This window comes from Uranotaenia lowii, chromosome 2, assembly GCF_029784155.1.
Source record: "Uranotaenia lowii strain MFRU-FL chromosome 2, ASM2978415v1, whole genome shotgun sequence".
NCBI lineage: Eukaryota > Metazoa > Arthropoda > Insecta > Diptera > Culicidae > Uranotaenia > Uranotaenia lowii.
The window spans coordinates 345,909,729-345,925,282 of record NC_073692.1 but is presented as its reverse complement, the minus strand read 5'-3'; positions in this window follow the sequence as shown (position 1 = coordinate 345,925,282).

Sequence of the window (15,554 nt, the reverse complement as noted above, 5' to 3'; positions counted from 1 at the left end):
TATTCAGCCTATTCAGCCGAATACTTAGCTCAATTACTTGATGAGCCGAACATTCGGCCTAACGTTTTTGAGCGGTATTCGTCGAATTTCTAAGAAAAAAATGTCAAATTTAATTCGAACAAAACCAAAAATTACTGCAATAGGCGTAATATGCGTTTTGACATCTCTACTTTATTAAAAACAATAAATTGATTTCTCATTAAAATTCAAGTTTCTAGCTACTTATCCCCTTTTCTTAGTAGGGTGAAAACAGCATGTTTCTATTGATTTGAAAATAAAAATGGTGGAAACATACTATTTTTCAATCAACGTTAATTTGATGTCCCATCTGTTTCCCATCCATGATTTTCTGTGGATATTAAGTATTTAGAAGCCATTGAAGTTGAAAAGTGTTGCATGATGCTCCAGTTAACGGTGCTTTCAAAATTATTCCGCAAAATATTTTGGAAGAGTTTATTTCAAAAGATTTTGTAGTGGTACTAGTAAAGGTGCTATTCTCAAGGTAAATGACCAAAGATAATGGTGCACAATAATCTAAAACATGGAGTTACAATTTATTACAATTTATAAATGGATTCAATTTATACTGCATTGATTTGAATAAATAAGGTCATTAAACAAAGCAGTTCAAGATAAACATAGAATAAAATTCAAATAATTGAGCCTGATTTGATGTACGCTAACATTAATAAAAACTTGTACTTATGAGAAGGACAAAAGATAAATATTTAATAAATTATTAAAAAATTTTATATCAATGAATCATAATTATGAAATTTAAACATCATGAAAAGTTTCTAATTCTGAAAACAGTAATTCAATCAATACAATCTTAGATAATAATTTTCTTCCATTAAACTTGAACCAAGCGATTGGTTTTCATTTTTGAAAATTTCAGAATCACTATGAAATTGTTAGTAGCTCATATAAGTTTCTTCAAATGTTAATAGGTAATCATCTGGCACCTGGAAACAGATAAAGAAAGAAACATTACTCCACACGTGTTCTTGCAGCTGGATCGGTTTACCTTCAATCGAATCGGCAAACAAGCTTTAAACCATTGTAGAAACCGATCAAAGCCAGACAATTGAAACCGACAGGAAAAAATCTCGTCAGGGAGCACTCTAGTACTTCGTTTCACAAAGGTTAAAGAAACTTTTAGCTTTTGCCCCCAACAGGGTTAAACATCCCTTGAAAGATCCCTATTTTGCTCTGGTTCCTTTCGGAAGAGCTCCCTTTGACCAAACCATGCAACCTCCGAACAAACCCGGGTGAACTCAGGATTCGCAATGAAAGGTACACAACAGGCATTCCAGCTCAACAGGAATTTGACCCTAAAGCGCACTGTGCTCTTCAAGACTCATCATGTGATGGTTCACCGACTTGCATCATACGCTGCATTTGGGGACTCCAGCAGAGTTTTGCAACTTGTCGGCCCCGATCTTTAGGACATTCCTCTTCTGTCGTGCTGAAATCATACCGGAATGTCGACCAGATCCAAAAGGAATTCTTCAGCAGATTCTTCGACCTTGTTTGGAGGAATTCTATACATTTTGAAAGTTCTTTTCCCTTTTTCAGTTTTTTTTCGGGGGGAACCCAACTTGCTGTTTCAGAGTTTCGGAACTGCTGCTGAATGGAAGAAAGCATTCAACAAACAAATGATCGCTACTTTTAGAACTCCCCATGTCGCATTGCCATTAAGGAGAACCGAAAACAAGTCGTTTTACGCAGCTCTAAGCGATGCCATTGGCATTTGCGTTTGCATTTCGGGGTGATGAATAGCGCCTAAATAGTTTGACGCATCGATAGGGAGCCAAAATCAGCGGGATCTCTCAGCGTTAGATGTTTAAAAGCTGCCCACATGCTCGTCCGTCCGGATGCTGCTTGCGTTTTGATGCTGTTACTGCAGTTTAAAGGTTCCGATTAGTCTTTTATGGTTTGCTACTAAAACCAGACCGAACATAAAATTTACGATCGTCTTTTGGAGTCAATAGGTAGCGTCTTCATGTGGCTGGTGCTAAGCAGGGGCGTCTTGCAAAACGAACGAAGACGCACCATCACCGGGCCCGGTAAAGTGATATAGTTTCAAATTTTAAAGAAGGTCGATCGCCCTGATTTTTTCTCACTTTTCCTCTTTGGCTCGGGGTTGATGAGCTCCCTAAGTTGATGGGCCCATGCTCAGGATGCTGTACGGTAGAAGATGTGTGATACGTTACTCGTGGCAGGCAGATGAGCAAAGAGCAAGAACGACGCTCTAATAATAAAATAATTACGTCTAAATTATAGCTTCGGGAGCAGCTGCACTGATTTTTTCACGTTGATTTCTCGGCGTTTTGCTCCGGTGTGCAACATGCACCTGGGTTGCCAGATTGAAAACAGGATTTGACGCTGGAATTTAAGATATAAAAAATTAAAAGATTTTTTCCTTATTTCAAATTAAGCATATGCAAGAGAATGGTTAGAAAAAATCAATTGATATGCAAATTAAGTGGTTTGTGTAATGACAAATACTGCAAAAGGTTTAGCAAGTGGAAAGGGCCTGGTCTTCAAATTGCACACAAAATTGGTATATTCAAATCAGTTTTTTTTTATAATTTATTCCATTATCATAGAATATCCAGCTTTCGCTGATTTTGATCATCAAATCGGAACCAACCGTTTTATATTTAGGAATTTTCATGATTACATCTGCTTTGACAAAACACGCACCTCAAGAATAGACAGTAATCTCTTTAACTAAAAATTATGGGGGGGGGGGGGGGGGGGGTGGTAGGGTCTAACACTTACAAAAAATCGATTTTTTTTATTTGCTTATTGTAAAACATTTCAAGAATGTTGTGTCAAATTTTCAAGTCAATTGAAGCAAAACTGTAGAAATTATAGGCCTTTATCTCCTCCTTTCAAATACTGCAAGAAAGCAAGAGCAGAAACTTCAAACGCGTTTTTCTCGAAAGCACATTTTTAAAGTCCGTGGACATCGTCATTTGAAAACTACTTATCCGATTCTTTTCAAATTTGGAACATATTTTCTACATATAAAATACCAGCCCCAACGTTTTTTTTTTACTTTGGGGAGATTTTACAGATAAAAAATGGCGAATTTTTTCGTGAAAAATCGTAGTTTTTACTTCAAACAGCTACAAAAATTTCATAAAAAATTTTTTAAGCTAAAAAAAAACGTTGGGGTCCAGAAAAACATCTATTTGAAATATTTTGCTCTGATTTTTTGACTTCAGATGATTCTGTGCTGAGATACAGTGTCCACCGCAAATCCCGTTTTCTAAAAGGCATCCTCGAAAGTGCTCCGTCACCGGCTCATTTTTCAATATTTTTCTACGAAAAAATTACTAAATGTTCTTTTAACAATGGTGTTTTTTTTACCCGTTAGACCCTAACCCACCCCCCCCCCCTAAAAAACATTGTTTTAATAATCTATATGTGGTAGGGATTCACCAGACCAAACTAAAACCCAACTTGAAAAAAATGAGTTATCTATTATAACGGATGCAAATCATGTTAAACTACCTACCCTATGAAAATCAGGATATTTTAAAAAAAAATTCAAAGATTTTATAGAAAAAATTAAATGTTGCTGGCAGTGGAAATAGCCAAAATGCGTTGCGCCAAAGTAAACTGAGAGCCAACTCGAAGGGAAAAATAAAAGCACGTTTTGGTCAAAAAAATTGTTGTTATTCGAAACTTTCTTTGCTTTGTTCGGTTTTTCGGTTTGATACTGTTCTTCAATGCGTTTTGATCTTAAATCTGATAAATTGATTGACACTCTCGTGGCTTAAAACCACGTGTTGCAGAATTTTAGCATTTGAATATAATTTCGGTCAGCCAGACCGAACTGAGTCCTTTGAATCTTATTTTCCAAACTATCTATTAGAAAAGTAGCATTTTTCTCAGTGCAAACATATCGTTATTATAATCCGATTTTTTACTAAATGTGATATCAGAAATCAACCAGTATAGCCTCAATGTCTTGATAAAAGTCTAAATTTGTTGGATAAATGGAAAAACAAGGAATTTTTTGAAACGGTACTAATTGGTATGGCTGTGAACTTTGAACTTAATTATCTCGGAATCAAGTTTATGGTGTTCAGTTCGATCTGGTCGAATCCCGACCATATAAATAATCAAATTGCTGTCCGTCTGTCTGCCTTTCTGTCTGTTCCCTATAGACTCGGAATCTACAGAACCGATTTACTCGAAACTTGACAGGTGAGTGCTTTTGAGGCCTGGGAAGGTTTTTATTACAGTTTGAGACCCCTCCCTCAAACTGAAATGGGGGAAGGGGTCTCTCAAAGAAAAGACAATTGTCTGCATAACTTGGGAGCCATTAATGCAAATGGTACCAAATTTGGCATGGTAGGATATTTGGCTACGAGAAATATTTCTATGAATGTTTGGTAGCCCTCGCTCCTTCCAGTGGGGAGATAGGAAGAGAGGGGTGCCGCTAGCTTATACTTTTTTACATAACTCGAGAAATAATTATGCTAATGGAACCAAATTTGGCATGGGAGAGTATTTGGGTTCAAGAAATTGTTTTATGATTTTGTAAGATCCCTCCCTTCATCCATACCTTTTTTATTGCATAACTCGAAAACTATTCGAGCAAATGGAAACAAATCTGTCTCGAAAGAGTTTTTGGGTATGAGAAATGGTTCCATGAATATTTGGTGCACCTCTTCTTTCAGTGGGGAGATAAAAAGGGGGGAGGGGTTGCTCTAGAAATTTCAGCATAACTGGAAATCGAACCAAATTTGGTATGGGATGGTAATTTAAAACGAGAAATGTTACTATGATATTTTGAGAACACTCTGTTCTTCCATTGGGAAAATTTTAAGGAGTGGATGCTCCCATACAAATTTTTACATTACTCGAGAACTTATCCAGCGAGTGGAACTGAATTAGCTTGAACTCAATTTTGTCATGGAAGGGAATTTGGATACGAGAGTAGATTATATGCTTATCTGATACTTCTTTCTCCTTCAATTGGAGATAAAGTTAGGAAAGAGGGAAATATCCCATACAATTGTTTTGCCTGAACCAAGAATTTATCTAACATATGGAACTAAATATGACATGAGAAATCATTTGGGTACAATAAAATACACCCCTCTTCTTCAGAAATTTGGGAGGGGCCCAAAACACATTTTTGTTGCTATAACTGGAGAAGTAATTTTGCAAATAGATTCAAATTCGACATGGGAAGGTTTTCGCATACGAGATATGCTTCTATGAATGTTATAGACCCTTCAGCCTTGCAATGTGGGAAAAGGAGGGACGGAGGGATTGCTTCAGAACTTATCAACCGATGGCACCAAATTTAAAATTAAAGTATAGTATTAAAGGGTTTTTGATCGCAAAAAATGGAATCTTTCCAGCAATTGCAGGTCGGAAGGAGAAAGGGAGGCTCCCATAAAAGTTTTTTGCCATAAATCAAGTACTTATTAAGCATTGTAGACCATATAGGTTTAAATTTAATACGAGAGAGGTACGCAAACCGTACGAATAATTTTAGACCCTCACTTTAACCTTATCAGAAAAATGGAACGAAATGTGACGTTATTTAGATATTAAAAAATTTTCTTTTATAGTTCGTGATCCCTTACCCCCCCCCCCCCTCTTCTTAGAAACTGGACAGAAGTCTGGAATCCATTCCAGTAAAACAAACATTTTGGCATAACTAAGGAATCAATGTAAAGCTTTTAAAAACAGAGCAAAGATTGCAGATCTTTGAAAACTAATTTAGAGATCAAGTTTAGAAGAAGATTGAATCATCTTTGAAGTGCAATTCGTAGCGCCAGTTGAAGCTCTCACTTCAAAGTGAATCAAAATGATGACAACAAAAATTCAAATTTAAACAATTTCCTACGAAATTTATTTTTGGAAGGCGTAGCCTAGCACACCGAGTCTGCAAGTCTATCTATATATATAAAACAGGGAGAGACACAGCCCATACAGAAATGTACAAACACGCAAAACTCTTCACTGGATCATCCGATTTGCATGAGATTTTTTTTGTTGTGTTCGTCTTCACGCGAAGAATAACACAACGGAGAGATACTTTCGAAAATGTTTTTGAGGAATTTGAAAATTAATTTTTAGTTTTTATTCGTATCAAATAAAAGTCATGGCACCCAATTTCCATTATTTTCATTCGAATCACCCAGAGTAGGAAGGCGCCAAAAGCAATCAAGGTTTACTGATGTTCATCCATCTCTCCATGATTTCGTTGCAAGTGTACTTTTCACGTGGCACCAGTAAAATGGATACTTGGATGTAATTGTTCACCTTCCGTATGGGGTGAAAAAAAAAAAGAACGCAATAAGCCGGCATGGAGTACACCTATTTTCGAGAATTGTCATTTTTGCTTCAGCATCAAGGCAACTTTAACATTTTTAAAGCTGATTTATCCAAAGCTAGCCGGATTGCCCGATTTTACCCGGACTTGACCGGATAATTGATAAAACAAAATTTAAAGGGCCCGGTTGAGTCGTCCAGCCCGGTTGTCCGGATTTTGATAAAAAAAACCTGAATTTTCCGGATTTAGTCATTTCATTTGCCAAATAAAAAAAATTACTAAGTTATTTTTTTAAATTTTGCGTACTGAAACGGAATTTTTTGAGCAACTTTTAACATAATAATCATGCACGGTTTCTGGATGCTTAAATGCGATTCAAAATCTCTGATGTGTTTCGAAGAAAAAAAAATATTGAAGTGCTTTTCGTTTTAATTTTTTTTTTAGTAGTTTCTGAATATAGCTCAAATTTGTTTGGTATTGCCCAAATTTTGGATTTACAATTTTGAAATCAAATGCCCAGATATTGTTAGGTTTTTAGATCAAATAAATTTGCCTGACCAGGATACGCTCGGGAAAAATTCTGATCTCTTTAATTTACTCCGTTATTTTGTTTTGTTTATTTTCCGGTTAAATGAAAGTCTGTCATATTATTTGAGAAAAATAATATTCTACGTATGACTGTGGAAGTTTTGACATATCCAAAACAACTGAACAGATAACAATGAAATATTCCATTACAGAATCTTCTGTTCATATTTATGGTATAACACCAAGAGAACGTCTTATTTTTAATAAATAGAATAAGACGACCATAAATTGATTTACTTGGTTTTTGTAAACGTCAAGCATGTAATGAGTTAGTTCGAGAATAGATTGATATTAACTTTGTAATTCTATGTGAATTTCATCAGAAAACCGAGGAAATGTTAGATACTATCCACTTCTTCCTTTCATACTAAGGTTCTAAAAAACTTAACAAAATTAAGGATATAAATAGGGCTGACTTTGTAAAAATTAAATTCATAATTTGATCCAACACTCATTATCAGAAATCAAGAACAGATAATTAGTTCAATAACATCTTCAAATACAAGAAGCTTGGAAAATAAAAATTTAAGTCTCGACGAAAATGTGATTCAAGATCCATAACAGTGATAATGAAAACTGAATTAGATTTGCAAAGACTTTTTTGAATTTCATTTCTGATTTTGAATTCAAGATCTCAAAGTAAAAATAGATTTCATAACCGTTTGATTTGAAATTGCTGTGAATAAGAATTCCATGTACATACACATATATTGAATGATCTAATTTTCTTTGTTCAGTGCTCAAGCATCCATTTCTCGATAAATATGATAAAGTTAGAGTCGATATAAAAAAGATCATTTAAAAATTAAGAGAAGATTATCTAATCCAGAGAACATATCAAATGCATGATAGATAACGAAAAACAGAATGGTATATGAAAATTTGTTAATATTTATATATTTGCAGCATAAAAAAAGATCGCGAAATTTCATACCATGAAAAGTGTTGTGCCATTTCTACAAATTTGGTACCTATACGATAAAGAAAATTTCAAACATGGTTTTGGCGAAAAAGGAAAGACAGTTGATCAAAACTGCTTAAAATGACAACACATTTCAACAAAACACTTTTTGGCACTTATCTTGGGGTTAATAAAAATTTAACATATCGGTGTCAAGAATCCTCTGTAAATGAAAAAAAAAACGGAAAAAAATAGATTTTTAAATTTATCCCAGAAGATATTCACTTTCCAGTTTTGTTGGAAGTCAATCTTCTTCAAAAATTTTTGCCCCTGGAGGTAGGCACTACCTTAATATGATAGAAGTATTACGAATAGTCAAAAAAAACTGTGTCGATTCGCTCCGTTTGAAGGTAACAATCCAGTTTCATGAGCGTAAATAATTATTTACCTTTTTCTGCTTATTTACATGTTCATTATTTTTGCGAAATTCAAAGGGTTAACGAAGTTTGCCGGGTCAGCTAGTTTTATATAAAAACGGTAAATCAAAGTTATGATATTATGTGTTGGGGAACTTAATACAAGTATAATATTGGTCATCAAGGTTTTAAAAAGTACTGAGGCGTAATTTGTCGAAAGTTTATGTTGAATTAAAAAAAGATTATCATTCGAAATACATATTTTTTTTGTTTGCCACTTTTCATCTTAATTTGTAGGCACATATTTAGTTTATATAAAATAGCATAATTCAGACAAAAAATACCTTTTTTCTTTGATCCTTCTTTGTACAGTGCCCCAGAAACGAAATTTCGAAGGAAACAATTGTCACTGCCTTAACCTAAATGAATTTTTAATGTCAATCTGACAGTTAACTACAACTAATGAATTTCATTTTGTTTGAAACAATGATTTCCTTAAACATCGTGGTGAACAAAATAATTTAAAATTTCGAAAAATAATGAATGAAATGAAATAATAAATTGATCATTGAGGAATTTTCGTTGTTTTGCGCTTCTAAAGTTCACCCTTCATTTTATGATTTTTTTTTTGTTTTTCCTTAAAAATCACTTTTCACAGTTGGAAATGATGTACATCAAGAAAAAAAATTCAAAAAGAATACGATTTTTGACTTTTTCCATTTATTAATTGTTGCAAATTTGTTACTTTATGAAACGAAGCGTTAACGAGTATCGTTATGCATAAACCACTGTTCCTATTCACTACAGGGGGTAAAAAATAGTTGTTTAAAAACTAAGAAAATAACATTCCTATCACTTATTTTTTGAATGAGTGTTGGTAAGGTACATCAAACGTCCCGTTTAACGTAAATTGCTGGCAGAGGGAGATTAATTTGTTTAATATTTTACGGAAAACTGTCCAATTTCTTCCTTTTTCGGTGCTCTCAATTTCAATCAAAAAGTTTCCATCAAAAAGTTACCTTTCTTATGAATATAGTTTTGTTTAAAAGATCTTGAATTCATAAACTTGAAATCCAAGTGGAAGGTAAATATAAAGATATAAATATTGTATACCCGGATTTATCTCTATTTGTGATAATTTTTTATTTGGGCTGGTCGAAAAAATAAGAATGCACAATAAAAGCTTTCATGAATTCGTATGTTTTTCTTGGAAAGTTTTTTTTTCTGAAGCGCCTTAAAAAGTTACAAACTGTACACTATACAGCTGCAAAAATTTACTTTTTGCTCTTAAATTTTTTTTCGTTGCCTTTTATGTCACCAAGCATGAGATGATTTTAGATGAATGGTTGATTCCTGAATGAGCGCTCGCATTTCAATTTTGTATGGAAATTTGTATGGAAGATGATATTTTTTCCATATTGAATCATCCAGGATATTCAAATAAGCTTCGAATGAAATTTGCCTTAAGGGGAGAATGGGGATACTTGATCCCTTTTATTATTTTCATCAAATCTTTTTGGAAAAATTTAGCAACTCGCCGTCTTTTGCATTTTTTGACAGCGTGAAACTTCAAGTTTATATGCTCCAAAAGTTGGAACGATACATGATCCCGTAGATGAGCTAGAAACATTGTCGTGAGACGAAAAAAAAGTGGTATTTTTTTAAGGAGACTCTTTTACTCAAGGAGTTTTAATCCTTAATACAGCGTGCCCTGCCCCTAGGCACAAATCTAGCAAAATTTAAAAATAAAAGATCCGTTGACTATTCATTGCCATAAACGTTCTCATTTCACATTTTGTAAGTATCAGACAAAGAGAATCCAAAAAGTTTGTCTACTACCCTCTAGTGATTACATACTTTAAGGCGCAATTTCATTGTTTTTATGAAAAAAAAAACAATGTTTGAGTTCTATTTAACAGATATTCACTGGAGAAACATAAGTGATTAGACAAATATCAGTAATTTCGTGTTAACCAATGATCTTGGTCTATACCGAAGAAAATACTATTTTGGACTCTAGGAATCTTAATAACATACATTTTGGAAAAAAAAATCTAAAAAAATTGAGACTATACTAATGTACTAAATACTGATAAACTATTGCTATTGGCATGATGAATTTCATATCAAACTCTAAGGATTAACATGTGGGAATACATATTTTTATCATAATTTTATCATGTGGGAAACCTATAAAAATGATGAAAAAAGATCTTCAACAGTAGTACTCATAATTGAAACATGAAGTGTCTAACGTCTAAGGTTATATCATTCAACACATTTATTGGCTATGTTTAGTAGTTTTTTGCAATTTTTTTTATTTTAATTTTACGGTTTAACAGCTTCACAATTAACAGTCGAAATTACTAAATTTAAAAACTACATTGCGAATTTCACATAAAATTTACTGCGAGAATAAAGAAGTATTTAATCTTCAAAGTTATATTTTTTTAAATTTCCAGTACATCTCTGGTGATTTTGGTGAATGAAAAATGTTGATTTACCATTCAAATGTCCCTACAAAATCAAAACCCGTTGCGATTATTCAGAACTGAATGATTCGCTTCCAAAATTTTTATCGCTATTTTCGGCAGTGAAAATCGTCAAAAAAGTCATGGGAGGTGTAAAAATTATTAAATTGAAATTTTTATCCAAAGCTTGCAGCGGTCTAATGTACACTCTTTAGAGGAGATGGGGCTTAACTGATTGTTTAAAGATGAAGAAAAAAATTTAATAATTTCAAGCTTAAAATGATATTCTAATGAATTGAACTTCATTAAAACTGGTAAGAAATCATTTTTTTTAGCTTTGAAAATGCTGAATTGTCCTTGTAGTATTATTGTTCCAAATGTTCTAATACAATATGACGTTTCTTACGTTTTCCTTTTGAAGCTTTATTTAAGTCAAATTAAAAACGATTTTTTAAGACACAAATCTGTAAGACCAGAATTTTATTTATTCCCCGCTTCGGAATTTTCGAAAAAAAAATAAAGGAGGGGAGTGGGGGTTGACAATGAAGAAACTTATATATTCTGCCGCGAAAAACCTAAATATACAGAAAATTCACTGACGTACGATTTTCTTTATAAATATCTATCAAAATATAAGTTTTCATTTTTTTAACCAAAATTTATAAAAAACGGCAAATTTGTGGAAGTGAAACGTATTTGAAGACTGAATGGCTTTATGAGGTAAAATGAATGACCAGAGAGATTGTTGAAAACAACATAAGAGTTTTTTTTTATTTAATTAAAGAGACTTTTAACTTTTTCAGTTATTCGTCTCTGGAAAACATAAAAGTAGTTGACCGAAGGCTCAAAAAAATTTTTAACTAAAATTCTTCAAGAAAAAAATCGAACGATTTACACGTATGTTTCTTGTTGCGAAAGTTATAGTTAAAATTAGTTTTACTGAAACCAATAAAAAAATGCATAAAAAATATTTTGGTTTAAAGATAAAAAAAACACATATATCCAAATCTATTATGGAATCCGGCAACGCTGCTGCCTAAACTTAACAATAACTTGAACCGCGTGTGTGGGGGCTAAGAAATCATTTGTTTTGAATGAAAAAAAAAATGCCAAAACTAGCCGTGCAGGATCCACATTTAAAGTTCGTCTCACTCTCACCTGATCGAGTTTTGAAAGAGGGCTGCTACTAGCTGAATTTTCCTCATAAAACTACACTCACTTATAGTGTGGAGGGAAGTTATATGGAAGAAAGATCGAAATTTAGTATCATGTTTGGCATTTCATGGATTAGCTTTTTCGGAAGGGAAATAATTTATGAGGATGCTGTTCAGATCGCACACCGAATTCATTGATTGGTTGGCTGGGCAAAGTTAGAAAGAAGTGCTGTCGCAGTAGAATTTCGATCGTAGATCATTTTAACACGTGTTGTTTGGCTCGTAGCTCGGGCTACAGCAAACCTAAATGAGGGGAAATGGCCTTTTACTTCGCAATTTGGTCCATTACTGCCTTCCACCGTTTTATTCATCTAGAGCCGTAGATCGGCGATGATGGAGTTCGGTTTTTGGCTATTAGTTAATTGCCAGCCGGGAAATTGGGGCTGATTTAGTTCGCTTGGTTCGTTACTTGAATTCGTTGCGCATACCAAAGCGCTCGTAAGCGGTATTCATGAGAAGAATTCATTCAAATGAGCAATTTCCGAACGAGGAGTTAAGGGCTCTGATTAAGTGCTTTGTGGCAGGAAATCTACTGTTATGCTTAGAAATCGAAGTATTTTTCTAGATGATAAACGAACGCATGGTTCAAATTGAATTTGAATTTGTTCCAGTTACAAATAATGCTGGAATGTTGCTGGTTCGAGATATGATTTAAAAATTCAAATTGGAATCATTTTCACTGATTTTTAGAATATTTTTTCTGGTTTCTCATGATAAATTGAAACTTCAGTTTCTGTCTTAATGGCTGCCTGAAAAACGACCGCAATGGTCTATATGAACCCAAATGACATCAATCATAGAAATATGGACTGCACGGCCTAAAGGCATATACATAATAAAAGCAAAATTTGTCATAAAAAAGCTTTCTTGAATGCTAATCAACCCATTTGTTCTGTTATGGTCTAGCTGTTCGAAAAGTATTTAATATTCCATTAGCACTTTCCAAAGTGCTTGTTGTCCATTGATTTTATGCTCTCCGAGTGGCCCGCCGAAAAACTGAACCATCCGTTGGCGTGGAGCTTCTAGTTGGCACTCGATGCCAGTTCCACCCGACCAAATGTTGCATCACTCCGGGATCACAGGACAGGACAATACTTGAACGACAGAGCCAGTGTGCTACCAGGACGATACCTACTAAAATGCACTATTTCATGAGCACTATCCGGTTCAGCCGATCCATACATTTGTATCTACAGACATGCATACATCCATACAAACCTATCGACTTGTACAGCTTCACGTCAATTCCGGCTTTTCCCAAACAACACCAGCGAGGAAGAGGAAGTGCGGCTCGCTGCACAATTGTTAAACATTTATTCAAAAACTTTTCACTTCACCATTCAACTCCAGTGTGACATTTGCACAATGGGGCTGTCCCTCGGACCCGTTCTCAGACTGCAGTATTTCGTGTGACATGCCAGCAGAGTACAAAAGACGGCATAGTTCAAAATTTGTTTAGTGTATTATCGGTTAAAAAAATAATATTTAGTTGATTTGATAATTCTTTTAAAAATTCTTAAAAACTAGAAAAAAATTGTATCTTTTCTTATTTACTGTTGAATATCAACGGCAGTGTTTAAGTTCATGATGCTCACATGGAAGGTTTTTTTATTTGTAAGGACTGTTTTGATACTTAAATTAGTGAACGTAAGAACCTGCTGAACTTTAACAAATTTAAATTTAAAAATCTATTCTTCAGCTTCTCTAAAAATTAAAGGTTCTTTACTTAGGTAGAGTCAAGAGTCAAGAGCTAAAAGTCAAAAGTAAAGAGTTAATAGTCAAGAGTCAAGAGTCAAGAGTCAAGAGTCAAAAGTCAAGAGTCAAGAGTCAAGAGTCAAGAGTCAAGAGTCAAGAGTCAAGAGTCAAGAGTCAAGAGTCAAGAGTCAAGAGTCAGGAGTCAAGAGTCAAGAGTCAAGAGTCAAGAGTCAAGAGTCAAGAGTCAAGAGTCAAGAGTCAAGAGCTAAAAGTCAAAAGTAAAGAGTTAATAGTCAAGAGTCAAGAGTCAAGAGTCAAGAGTCAAAAGTCAAGAGTCAAGAGTCAAGAGTCAAGAGTCAAGAGTCAAGAGTCAAGAGTCAAGAGTCAAGAGTCAAGAGTCAGGAGTCAAGAGTCAAGAGTCAAGAGTCAAGAGTCAAGAGTCAAGAGTCAAGAGTCAAGAGTCAAGAGTCAAGAGTCAAGAGTCAAGAGCTAAAAGTCAAAAGTAAAGAGTTAATAGTCAAGAGTCAAGAGTCAAGAGTCAAGAGTCAAGAGTCAAGAGTCAAGAGTCAAGAGTCAAGAGTCAAGAGTCAAGAGTCAAGAGTCAAGAGTCAAGAGTCAAGAGTCAAGAGTCAAGAGTCAAGAGTCCAGAGTCAAGAGTCAAGAGTCAAGAGTCAAGAGGCCGTTCAACAACTTCTGGGGGTCGTTGTATGATTTCACGCAGTGCCTGATTTCAAAACCATAAAATAATTAGGTGACAGTTCTCGATCAAGATGTCATAAGAGGATACGTTAAGGTTAGATTTGAATTGAAATTACCATTTTTACACATTTTTGATAAGTCATGTATGTTATTTCATGTATTTTAAAAAAATACATGAAAAAAGAAGACTTCTTATCACCGGTAATGATATGAATAACTCTACAATATGAGTATTTAGTGAAAGGGCTCAACTACTTTGAGAAAAAAAACTGCTGCTTGATGCTATTTGTAATCCAAGATAGTGGCTTTCGCTTTACTTGTAAAAGCTGAAAATATCTGAAAGTTTCATGAAACATCCACAATATGGATATGAGTTAAAATGGCTCAACTAGTAGAAGTCGTTTTTCGCTATCTGACGCTATCTTGAAATCCAAGATGGCGACTTCCAGTGAAATGCTATGAACCACTAAAAATCGCATGAAAACCTTACGATATGAGTACGTATTCATCCTTGTTTTTTGCAGAATTTTTTAGTTACGTTTACATGAGTAAATTTAAACTTTTAATTTGTATGAGGGAAATAAAATATTTTGTCTTGAAAAATCAACATCATTTGTGTTTCTTTTGTGGAACCAAGCGTGCTCATAGTTTCTGTGCCAATTTATAAATTCTTTAAAGGAAATTTTTCGCTAAACAACTTCATCTAAGACCGTAAATTCGTTTCTTATTAGACAAAACGTTATTAGCTGTTAAACAGGGGTATGGCTTTTGACATTGATAAAAAATAAATTCAATTGACACCACTGCTGAGTGCCTTGCAAGGTTTTGCTTCACTATTTTTTTATGTAATACAGCTAATAACTTTTTTGTTTAAAAAGAAACGAAGTTGCGGCCATCGACAAAGTTGTTCAGCGAACAATTTCCGTAAATGGATTTAAAAATTTGCACAAAACCCATAAGCAAGCTTGGTTGCTCAGAAGAAACGAAAATGATGGTAATATTTCTGTACAAAATATTCAATTTCCCTATAAAAATCAAAAAGTTTTAATCCACTCATACATATAAACGTTACTCAAAAATTTTACAAAGAAAACCATGCGTGAGTTTTGAAAAAAAAACGAAGCTTTTAAAGCCCCAGGGTTTGATAAATTCAAAAATGAACCCAAATCGACTCAGTCTACTGTATTGGGTGAAAGGGTTATGCTAGAGGAAGCCGAATTTTGCCTTTTGATTCCATTTTCAAATCCTATATGGCGGATT